This window comes from Parasteatoda tepidariorum, chromosome 1 (assembly GCF_043381705.1).
Source record: "Parasteatoda tepidariorum isolate YZ-2023 chromosome 1, CAS_Ptep_4.0, whole genome shotgun sequence".
In the NCBI taxonomy this organism is placed as follows: Eukaryota; Metazoa; Arthropoda; class Arachnida; order Araneae; family Theridiidae; genus Parasteatoda; species Parasteatoda tepidariorum.
In genome coordinates this window covers 97,319,152-97,332,158 of record NC_092204.1, presented here as the reverse complement: position 1 = coordinate 97,332,158, position 13,007 = coordinate 97,319,152, and the positions used below count along the sequence as shown (strand labels likewise).

General features: G+C 30.2%; 1 protein-coding gene across 3 annotated transcripts in view; it reads left to right on the top strand.

The window, feature by feature from the left end:
• LOC107443971 (myocardin-related transcription factor A) overlaps positions 1-13,007 on the top strand; it is a 267,460-nt gene that overhangs the window by 72,951 nt on the left and 181,502 nt on the right. The window lies entirely within an intron of this gene.

Below are 13,007 nucleotides of genomic sequence, written 5' to 3'. Positions count from 1 at the left end.
TTGAAGTCATCCGCTCAAACCATTACGATTGAGTCCTAAAACGTGAAGATTTGATCATTAAACCAAAAAAGTTATTGAGTAAATCCTGTTTTTTACGATTTTGTTTAATAATCCATTGGTGTAATGCTAATATTTGATGAAGTATTTAGTATTTGCTGAAAAAGTTCGTAACGTTTAGTAGCGAAAACTACCGATTTTTAACTTTTTAAAAATGTAACGGATTTCTTTCCAGTTACTTCCAATGTCTTGTTTTGAAGTGGATTTTGAAGTTGGAATCGAGTGAAATTTTGAAGAATTCGAAAAAATTTGCTCGACTCCGGTAGGTTAAAAGTTAGGATCTGTATTTTTTCTTGCGAAAATTATTTAGTCAAATATTTATAATTAGTATATAAACAAAAATATTACACGGATGAAAATTGTGGCAATTATTTAAATTATTATTCATGAAAAGTTAAAATTATGTCATTTAAACTCTTCTGAGCTTTTGTTTAATTAAACTTTTATGTGTACACAAATTCTAAAAGCAAATTTACTTAGATCACTTTGACTGTTAATTAAAAAGATACGCAAAAGAATTTTGTATGCTTGTTTACAGAATATTACCAAAAAGATCTTTTTTGTAATAAAACGTTTATAAATTTGCGAGTGTGCGTGTGAGACATTAATTTCTAGCACTTTTTCTTATAATGTACTCGAAATATTTTGTACAAATATATTTTGTAAAATTTATTTCTTCACCTGTTATGTTATAGCTTGACTTTCTTGGCGACCAGCTTGTCTCCATTCAAAATTATATTGTACTACAAATAAACTTTAATGGTAACCAAGCCGTATGCACAGCGAAACTGTATTTAAATATTCCTATTTTTCACCAAATTGTGTCTCAGTCTACTTGTTACTCGAAAAAAAGCAACAAGAGTAAGTAACGAAGAGTAATAATATAGCTCCCTTAAACAATATAAAATGTATTTTCCTCAACAAAACAATAAAAATTGTCGTAATAGTGGGAGGCTAGTAAATTTTTAGCTCGTTATAACCATAAGATTTTCGCATTTTTATAGAAACAATTCGACGGTGACTTGAAAATATGTGGTAATAATGGACATATGAATATGCTGTACTCGTTACATCGAACTTTTATTGTATAGCTATTAAAAATTTATCAAATGTTTATTAAAATCTTTGCTGAATACAAAATCATTAATAAACAATTAAATAAATTTAATTCCTTGGCAATTTTGAAAAAGTTAATTGATACATTGTGTTTTTATAAGAACTTAAAATATGTTTTCAAAACTAATTTATCTCAACGAAAAAAAAACTATTCGTGTGAGCTCAGCTTAAAAAGAACCTTTAAAGCTGTTCTTTAAAAAAGATCCCATCTAGAATTTATTTATTTATAAAAATGTTTTGTAGAAAAATTTTGTTAATTAAAGTGAAAAGAAAAACGTTTTGTCTGAAGATGCTTTTAATTTGAATTATTTTGGTTCATTTCAATGATTAGATAAAAAAAAAAAGTTTTTATTTCAATACCCATAATTTCTATCAATAAAATTCTACAATTGAAAATCGATATCCTACAATTGCGGAATTCTGTATATCCTCGATACCAGAACACCCACGCTTCTTTTAACCTTTAACCCGGTGACTGTTATTTAATGCGAAGAACAGAAACTTTTAAATGGAGATAAATGATTCTCAAGATCATAGTGTATACAACCTTTAGTCTCGCTTCTTATGAAACATGAGCTGATTCCTGTTGCGAAATTGTCAGGGCTGCTTTTTAAAATTCAGCTCAGATAAAATACGCTAAAATAGATTTATTATTTTTTTTTTCTAATTTTCATTTAAATATATAGCTTTAAACATTCAAAAATTCATCGCCTAAAGTTTAGACACCTCATAATATTAACACTAATAAAATATTAGGTGCAATAAACAATGCATATTTGCATATTTTTTCCCCCACCCCTTGATCACTTCCACTCCTGCTAGTCAATCTGTAGCCCGTTGAAATGCAACAAGGGAGATGAAATTTATTGCTCTGAAAGAACCATTTTTATTTGTGAACTTGACGCGAATTTCGTTTCAAAATTCCAATTTGTTCCCAAGTTATTGCAAATTTAAATGCATGTTCGTGTTTTTCCTTCACTTTTTTTGATTATAGAAATATTGATTATAGAGTCATTGTTGTAGAAAAAATTTATTTCGTTCCCTATTTTTAATTGTAATAAGTCTCTTCTCCCTCATCTGTATTTCTTAGATATTTTTTTTTCAAGTGCAGATAATTATTATTTAAATCTAGGTAATCGTCAATTTCGTCACGATTAAAATATTAATAAATTGTTCTTACATAAAGCTACAATAATTGTATATTTTGAAAAAATAAGGCTCTGAGTTCTTGAGAAAAATATTGACGCTTAAAAGAAAAAAACAATGATGAATGAGAAGCAATTACGGGGCTTGGTGAGCGAAGCCTCCTAGAAGACATAAAATTTTTTAAAATTAATTCGAACAAGTTTTGTCATTTTGAAAGAACGTTCCAAACAATTGCCAATACAATTTTCCCCCCAAAAGAACTTTTTTGTAATACATTATTAGAAATAATATTCAAAACATTTTCTAAAAACCAGAGCACTTTCACGATAAAAAAAATGAATTTTGTTTCTTAAAAAAATGTATTAACATCAAAGTTTCCCCGAGTCGCGAATGTAAATATTATGAATGTAAGGTAGGCAGGCCACATTTAGTCGACAGGGCTTGTGTTGACGTTCCTGCGTTTAGAGTCGTTGTAGAAAGGAATGGTAGAGTAAGGCCAGCTTAAAAATCTAAGAATATTAAACGAACATATGTTTAAAAATTTGTTTAATTAGCAAAAAAAGAAAAAAAAGAAAATGATTCATTCATTCCTGCGTTTGCAGTCGTTGTAGAAATGAATGGTAGAGTAAGGCATGCTTAAAAATCTAAGAATATTAAATGAACATATATTTAGAAATTTGTTTAATTAGCAAACAAAAAAAAAATGATTCATTCATTCCTGCGTTTGCAGTCGTTGTAGAAATGAATGGTAGAGTAAGGCCTGCTTAAAAATCTAAGAATATTAAACGAACATATATTTAGAAATTTGTTTAATTAGCAAACAAAAAAAAATGATTCATTCATTCCTGCATTTGCTGTCGTTGTAGAAATGAATGGTAGAGTAAGGCCTGCTTAAAAATCTAAGAATATTAAACGAACATATATTTAGAAATTTGTTTAATTAGCAAACAAACAAAAAATGAATCATTCATTCCTGCGTTCAGAGTCGTTGTAAAAATGAATAGTAGAGTAAGGCCTGCTTAAAAATATAAGAATATTAAACGAACATGTATTTAGAAATTTGTTTAATTAGCAAACGAAAAAAAAAATTATTCAAACATTCCTACGTTCAGAGTCGTTGTAAAAATGAATAGTAGAGTAAGACCAACTTAAAAATCTAAGAGGAATATTAAACGAACATCTGTTAAGAAATTTGTCTAATTAACAAACAAAAAAAAATGATAGCACATAACAGCGCAGATCGATTATTAAATTAATTAGCTGAGGAATACCTTGAAGCGAGAAAATCACGGATGTAAGATGAGATAATGAGGCTATTAATTTCACCATTTTTTTTCACCTGATATTTCATTTTCTTGAGTTGATAATTGCTTTCGCATTTTTCGTCACGTTAGTCATATGAATATTTATTTTTCTTATTATTCATATTAAAAAAAAGTTTACTTGAATTTTATTAGCTTAACTTTTAATATTTTGTTAATTGCTTGCAAATATATTCGTGTTATTTTTCCTTTTTTTTGCGTCAAAATATTCCGAACCTTAATACAGTTACTGCTTTTATAATTAACTTGTTTTTGTAAATTGATTGTGATCTTTTTCCAAGAATAACATAATAAATGCATTGGTGCAAAACCTTAAAAATTTCACATTACCTTATACGTGAACTATGTGTATATAGTTTAATTTGGAAGTAATACTATTGTTAATACGGTAATTTAAAGTAAAAGTATTATAGTTCATTTTTTCAACAGTTTATTATTTTGGCTCACATGAAGAACGTTTTTTAACATTTTGGTACTAAACTTCGAATATTTTGTTAAACATTGTAATAGTTCTTTAGTTGCACTTTAAATGCAATCGTAAACTTTATTATAACACGAATAATTGACAATATTATTTCTACTATTATTATTACAGCGTTTTTATTAACTCACTAGTGCTGGAAAGGGTGGAAGCTAGAAAATTAAAACTTTAACCATTTCATATTAAGTAGAGCACTTAAATCTCGATAGTATTTACCTGCCTAATGACACTATAAGTTTCAATTGTTTACTGCAGAATATATGACTAAAAAGAATTTATCGAACAAACCAAATTTCGATCACTGTCTAGTCTTGAAAAGTCAATTTAGTCTTGAAAACTGAACTAGATCTTTGTGTTGGATGATAATTTTCTGACCTGTAGCAGAATTCCTAGCGCCATTTTATCTCCGAATAGAATTTGACTTTAAATCAAATTTTCACAATTTGTTTGCTTCCATAATTTAAAATCAAAGATCTTTTTATAATAAATATACACGAAAAGCACTATTTTATTTATTTATAGATTTTTTACTTTTCTCTTTTGCTGCTACAATACTCAATATTTTAGCGTTATTTTAGTGATAATTAAAAGTAGTCAAATGAAAGTAATTTATAAAACTGTTCAATAACCAATATTATCATAATTGCAGTATGCATCGTTAACGAACACGGCAATCATTATTAAAATAGAGAATTTCAGTGGTCGGAAGAACTACATTATTTTTTAGAGTATTACAACTATTTTTTTTTAAACGTAGTGACTACTAACTACTTTGAAATTTCAGTAACTACTTCACCACTTTAAGGAGACGAACCTAGCTGAAGAACTTAATTTACACTTATGTTCAAAATTATTTTTGAATAAGAAATCAGCTTACACTTCTTATTCAAAACACACAACAGAAGGTAATGATTATACACACAAATATGAGGTAATCATTAAGAAATATTTATTCATGTTTAAATGAGTCACTTTGTTTTTCCAGAACATATATTTTTTTCATTTAACCTTCAACTTTTTACGCCTTTTTCGACAGCGAATATTTAATTTAAGAAATGAGAAACTATCAAGTATATTTTAATTGCTCTTTTATTTCCTCTGAGAAATTAATTACATCGAAAATACGTTAACTTCCTCTGAAATAACGTCAATGTTTCACGAGTTTACATTCGAAAGTGAAAGTGTGACGAAAGTGATTAAGTAGCTATTTTTTTGTAATAGCTAGTTTAAAATATAGATTTATACCCATCAAATTCGAAAAATTAGTGGCATCAGAGCGGAGTTTCCAGGAATCGCTATATAAACTCATGTTTGTGAAAATTGCAACACCATGAAGGACTTATGCGAGTGAGCTGAAATTTTCAGGAAATGCAAAGTAGAGCATGTTATGCAAATGATTAGAATTTCAGACCCGTAGCTCATGAGCATGCTGAGCAGCGCCCTCTGAACGGCTGATAGATCCGAATAAATAGCGACGCGTGTATGGTAATCGGTGGTAAACGTTAGTTTAGTCGTTACTTATGCCTCTTCGACGAAAGAGAGCGAGTTTTCANTAGTGGCGTCAGAGCCGTGTTTCTATTTTAAACTAACGTTAAAAGCAGTTTCCAGGAATCGCTATATACTATAGTACGGCTGTGGCTGTCTGCTGCTATGGTAACAAGCGAGAGCTCATTTCTAATGGGGGTGAAATGGAAGAAAGAAGGTGTCGATTGGTTTGCTCACGACGATTAAGGATTAAGACAAAACTATTCACCCCACACCCCTATTTGAAGTAACCTTTCCTCGTAACCATAGTACCCGCCACGACGCAAGACGGGTGTCTGGAGAAGTTCTCCTGAAAGCTGCACTATACTGGTTTTTTGTATCGCACTACTCGCTACTCTACTTTTTTTAAAACAGTAGCACACTACACTACAAACTAAGAAAAAAAGTAGCGACTACAAGTAGTTTGACAACTTATAGTGCTTTTTTTTAGTACTTCCGACTACTGCAGAATCACTTCTCCCAATTTTTTTATAAACATATATGTTAATGTCTTTTTACTCCCATAATTAACTTAAAACATGTCATGGACTGTCTAAAAACTTTAAAAACACCACAAACATTTTTTTTTCTTTACCATTTTCATTTAATTAAAGGATGTTCGCCATTTTTATATTGAATTATGACATTGTCATTGCAACTGACAAGAAGCAAATTCAGTCTTTTTTATCCTATAGTATCATGAAGCATTTACCCCACAACGTTTTCGAAATTAGATCGTGCAAAATTTTGTTCTCCGCAAGAATTTTTGGTGGGGTCAAATATCGAGAATGGGAACAAATTTCACAAAATGATATTCGAATGTGAACAACAATTCTTTTGGAAACTATTAATACCTGATTTGTCTGCCATTGTTGACGGTTAATGATCCGTTATTGTATTTCCAAATATCGTTTCAGTTTCATAAATAATAATTTAATATTCGGACCCTTAAATGATAACAGAATGTCCCTGAAATCAAACAATAACTATCACCAAATGCCACTTGCGATATTTTGGTGTCAGTGCCTGATATTTACACTGTTAAAAATTCCCGTTCTTTTTACAGACTTTCTTTCTCTGTACATTTGATTGTTTTATAACTGTTTTGTTGACAAAACGGTTTCTGTCTGTTTTTGATCTTAATCATTAAAGAATTAAACATGATAACTCTACCTTTTTTTTAAAAAATCACTTTAGAATTATTTTCTTTACTTACTCTTATTTTTCAACACTTATTTTATGGTTTTGAATATAGTTTAGGTACAACTGCGATTCGTCTTTATTGTCAAATTGATACTCTACCTAATTATTATATTTTCTTAAATACAATTCTTGATAAATCAAGTTTGCTAACATTTTTTTATACAGGTGGGCCACAATAGTTTTAAACGTTTTTACACTTTAATCATATTGAAATGTTTTGCACTAAACATTTCAATGTGAAAACTTTTAAGATAGAAACATATTTTTCTTTATACTGAGACACTGAGGTAAATGAGGTAAACTGAGTTTGAATCCCAGTGATGGCTGATCGATACGAATTCCGCACCCGGCTAGCACCAACCACGGTGCTGACATAAAATATACTCAGTGGTAGACGGATCATGGGTTAGAGTTCTCTTGCCGTCAGGCTAACCGTGGGAAGTTTTCTGCTTTTCCTCGCCCTGTAACGCAAATGTGAGTTAGTTCCATCAAAAAGTCCTCCACGAAGGCAAATTTCTTTCAACACTTGATCAATTAGTTTCCTTGTCTTCTGGATTGAGTTCAAAATGACAAGGCTGCGGAATTAAACATTAGTAGTCGTAAAGCCGAAATTCAACTACGGTAATAAAATACTGAGACACTAGACCCGCTGCAGCTCGAGACCGAGCGCTCAACGCCCAATGAGGAGACCCCAGTGTCGACTGGTCGTACGAATGCTGCAGCCAGCTCGCACCGACCATAATGGCTGACGTACTTATTTTAAAAAGTTTTTTGTTAAAAATTACAGAGTATGTAAAAATAACAGTATTTTTCTGGGAAATAAACGGTTTTATCCTTTCACACCAATTGAAAGCTTTTTTTCCATAAATTGACCACAAACATTCTAATTAATTAGTGCAGACGATATTTTAAGTTACTTTTTTAATTCGATTTCTCAGGAACTATTCGACCGATTTCGCTCAAATTTTCTATTTTGCTATGTAAGATTACATTCTTCAAATTGATGTAAAAAACTCTATACCTTAGAATTAAAATAAATTTCTACAATTATTAAATAAAATAATAAAAAAAATAAATGCTTGCTAAAAGCTATTTTTTGCATGGGGCGGGGAATTTTATTATTTTGTAATTTTATATTATTAAACAAATTTTATAATTATGTGCAAAATTTTTCAATTCGCTTCAAAAGTTCACGAGATGTGGCGAAACACGCAAAAATAAAATTAACATTAAGGGGTCCAAAATTTGGATCGCTCTCTTGACCAAACTATGGAAATGCGAATCCGTCAAAAAATAATAATAAAGGTTTGTTTATTCAAAGAAAGTAAGTTTTTGTGACTGATTTTTTAACTTAAAATACAGTCTGCATTCATTAAATTGCATATTTGAGGTCACCTCCCCAAACTATTATGATTGAGTCCTAGAACGTGAAGATCCGATCTTAAGATCCAAAGTTATTTAGGGTGATCTTTTTATTTATTTATTTTGCCCACTTCCATAAGGACATCGATTGGAAAACCAAAACTAATTGAAAGTAATAGTAAAATGTCTGGGACAACAAAATTAAGTACGTTCATCATCGAACGGGAGACCGAAGATTATAGTAGGTATAAGTGTACTTTTTTTTTCTTTCGCCCTTGTGTAATATTGTTAAATATAAAAAGAAAAGAAAATCCTAACTTAATCGTCTGCATTATTTATAAAAAAATATCGTCTGCATTCGACGTATTTAAGATCTATCAACAGAGCCACTAAGATGACATTTTGGTACCTGGAAATCCTATCATCAGATTAAAAGTTTTTTTTTAAGGTGTTTTTTGTTATTTATTTATTTGTCCACTAAACAGAGAGAACCTCTAGCGAGCGTTGATAAAATCATTCGGAAGAGAAGAAGAAAAAAAAAAGGAACGAAAATAAATAAAAAATGAACGCTTTTGATGTTTCTCCTATGGATTTCCTCAGGTGAGAAGATATCTTGTTTTGTAAACATAAACTCTCATCGTTGTCAATCTTTTTATTCGATTCTCTACGGGTGGCCATTAAGTTCTCGGTGCCTTCAAGCCCGGCGCCCAATTCCTCATGAGGTCAATTAAAATACCTCTCCGCGATTGAATAGTATTTTTTTTTTCTTCTTTCTTTTCTTTTTTAATTCTTCGGAAATAATCAGTAGAAGCGAGAATAAATGTGAGTGATTTGAAATTATATTGACCGGCGGTTTGTGCCATTGTTATTTAAAAGAGAAAAAAATCAATTGAAAATTCTAATCAATAGGAAGTTAACTATTATTATTTTAATGGAACGGATTTGACATTTTGTAGATAGAGCCCTAATATTTAAATACCATAACTGAATTACATTGATGCATCTCTGAAGTTTAAGTATCTTAATATATTCAGATGTGAGGTGTAAATTGAGGTGGAATTAAAAAAGGAATTCGGACAATATTTGTCGATTTGTTCCGCTTACGAGTGGTTTTTTTTTTTTAATACCACTATTTTATTTGATTTCGATTATAAAAAATGTTGCACTTGTTAATCTGTTTTAAAACGCAGTACCTCTCTGAAAGTTACAAAAAAAAATCGAATTTAATTTACTTTAGTATTATTATTTTTTGTTTTTATAGTACATAGAACACTGTCTGCTCGATCGAGATATGATGGGGGTTTCCAACTGGCGGCTCGGGGGCCGCATTTGGCCCGTGAAGCCTTTTTTTGTGGCCCGCGAACTAAAATATATTAGTTGTCATTTTTTTGCGGACAATTTTCGTAAAAAATCTATATGGGTTTAAAATACTTATCTCGTTAATAAAAACCAAATTTCTTCATTTCTGTGAAATTTAACATACCAACGGTGCAAAAAAAAAAAATTTTCTCAGGTTTTGCATCCAAGAAAATATTTATTCAAATACAAAAATAATCGCGTATGTTGCTCTTTTTTATTTCATTTTTTTGTATTTTGTGAATATAATTTAGCATGTGCATATTAGAAATTCTCTCGAAGAAATTCTCCGATTTAGCTTTTTGAAACCACTTATTTTGGACGAAAATATTTACACACACACTTGTAAATTTTAAATTTAAAATGTAAATATCTATTCTCTGGTGGTTGTAGCAAACAAACCTCAATTTTCTCATTAAACATTTTGTGTGCTACTATGTAAGTTTTAAAACCAACCTTTTTAAAGTTTTATGCCTTAACAATTGGATATCTGTTGCACATTAATTGTTTAATACATAGGTGCACATTAAAGTTATTGTAGCCCGAATTTTTACTATTTCATATTTTTAAAATTTGCGTTATTTGCGTTATTTAATTTATAACAAACATATATCATTCAGTCTGCTTTAATTTTATACGGAATAAATATTTGGACTACCTTCCATAAGGAACTATAACTTCTGAATGTTTTTATAGGAAGAAGGTGTTTCATTTTTAACTAGAAAATACACATTCCTTTTAATAAAAAATCTGATGGGCTAATTTATCTTCGGAAGAAATTAGCAACTATCAAACCAGCTCACGTAGAACGATTTATGCTTGTTATTTAATTTACCAACTTTTAACTGAAGTACCTGTAATACGCTAAATTTATATTCTCCTTTCTTTATTTTGGCCTTTTTTTTTTTAGGAAGAAAAAATTGTTGTTTGTTTGCATTATTGTGTTCTGTAGTAAGAACTGCTATTGTGTGATGGCGCTTTATTGATGTATTATTGTTTTGTTTTTTCTTAGGGTTAAGTAACTTTTTTTCTCTTAAGTTCCGGGTCTCGAAGGCGCTATTTATTCTTGTTAAAGAACAGCCTCCCAAAACCTGTTTATTGGATGAATAATGATATCAATAAGTGGATCAAATTACATTGGATAAAATGTTCTTTTTTTTTCTTTAGCTTTGGTTGAAATACCGTTACATTTTATGTTAGATTTTCCCATTGCATGAAAAAGAAAATGAGACGAAAATTTACAAAAATTGAAAGTCATTTCTCAAATTTAATGTCCCTTTATAACAGTTTCTAAGGTGCTTATCGTTTACAGATACAAGAGACTGTTTTTCTAAGTTGTCTACAGTAGTATTAATGAACATGGTATTGTCAAAAATAATCAATGTTTAATAATATATTGCGATATTTTTCCAATTTAACTCATTAGTATACTATTGTTGAATTAGTCAATATTTTTACTATTTGAATAAAATTATTAATTAATACAAACGTTAAACAATAATTAATTATTAACACTCACAATAGTATCGTATTCAATATCGCAATATTTTTTTTAAAAAAATTTTATGTTAAAAATAATTATAGATATCAATAATGTTAGGGGCAATATCGCATTCGACAATTATTGCTGTCTGTAAAGATCGCGATATTTTGTTTTCGATATTTATGGTTATCATTAATAATTGCATTTGATACTCCTATGTGTATGACCTGTAGTTGGTCACAAGTGTATCTGTTACAACTGAAATAAGCACTGTCGACGAACTGAAGATAACGCATATGCTATAATCATTATAGTCAATAATTATGAAAATAAGTTAAAAAAAATAAATGAATAAAATGCTACTTTTCTGACAATTCAAAATAATTTTTAAGAAGGATGGAAAATGATTTGAAAAAGCAAGAAACGCACTCTCTACCTTAAAAACTTCCTCTTGGTTTTGAAACAGACTTGCTGATATTGGCAAGTGGCATAAGTAACAACTACTAGCTGCGGTGGTTCAAGAGATAGAGCGTTCGCCTCACAATGAGGTAACCCGGGTTCGAATCGCAGCATGTCTGATCCGTACGAGTTCTGCACCACCGACCTTAATACGGACGTAAAATATCCTCAGTGATAAATGGATCACAGGTTAGAATCCCTTTGACGTCAGGCTAAACACAGGAGATTTTCGTGGTTTTCCTCTTCATGAAACGCAATCGCGGGATAGTTCGAACAAAAAATCCTTTACGAAGGTAAATTTCTCCCAATGCATGATATAGGAGTTCTCTTGACTTCTATATAGGATTCAAAATTACAAGGCTATGTAGTTGAAGGTGGGAGTCGTAAACTCAAAATGGGTTGGACTGTTCACCGATGGTTATAAATATAATATTGTAATAAAATATTGTACCATAGTATCGTTTTATAAAATTTAGGAAGGATTATTATAGATAGATACTCTTAGGAATAAATATTTGATTATTTTCGAATTCCATGAGGGGAAATGTTAGTCACTAAGCTTCTTGTGTTTTGTTACCTTATTTTATTTTCTCACATTTCGTTTTATGTTTCGCAATGGTGGGTTATACATTCATAATATCAGCTATATCATTCACTTGCTTTTTTATTTCTTTCTTGAAGCATTTAGGCTTATGAAAGGCTTATTCTAGAAATTTCAGCTTCTGTTGCTAATAAAGATGAAATCTATTTCACAAATCACATTTTTTTTATTGTAACTTTAATTAAGATTAGATTAATTTTAGAACTTCTGCGGTAAATATATCCAATAAATCAATACAACTAGCCACATTTTTTTTATTAATTCTAAGTTGAGTTTCATAAATTTGTATCTGCTTCGTGTGCGACTTCTTTCACAAGCACTGGTTTTTCTGAAAATCGGTGATTGCTAATCGGTAATTAGCTCGCGTGAAGCTAATTTCAATTTTTTTTCTTCAAAATCAAATAGACTCTTTCAAACATTCTAATCACGATTGCATTAGATTTATAATAAAGGTTAAATTGAGATGGTTTGATTAAGTGTTACACGCATAATCACCTCTACTGATAAATCTTTGGAACGCACAGATTAAAAGACCGCTACTTGGTGACGCCCTGAAGTGTTTGTTGACCACCTAGTTGGTGAATCGAATCTCGTAATTTCGGCCAATCATTACGAGTTGCGTCCTGATTTGATTTATGACGTTTAGCCTGGCTATTTAAGAACGAAACAAATTGGGGTGGTGGAATAAGAAAACCAAAACTTTCTAATCCGAAAAGCGAGTTAGGTGGCTGTCAAATAATTAATTCAATGTAGTCTAGATGGGTGACCCTTTTTTCAATACACATGTCCGTATTCGTTAATTAATTATTGAGTAGGAATTAATTCTTCAGTATTGAGTTTTTTTTTATTTATTTTTTTCAAGAAAAAAGATCAACAACAGTGTTTACTTAATATATA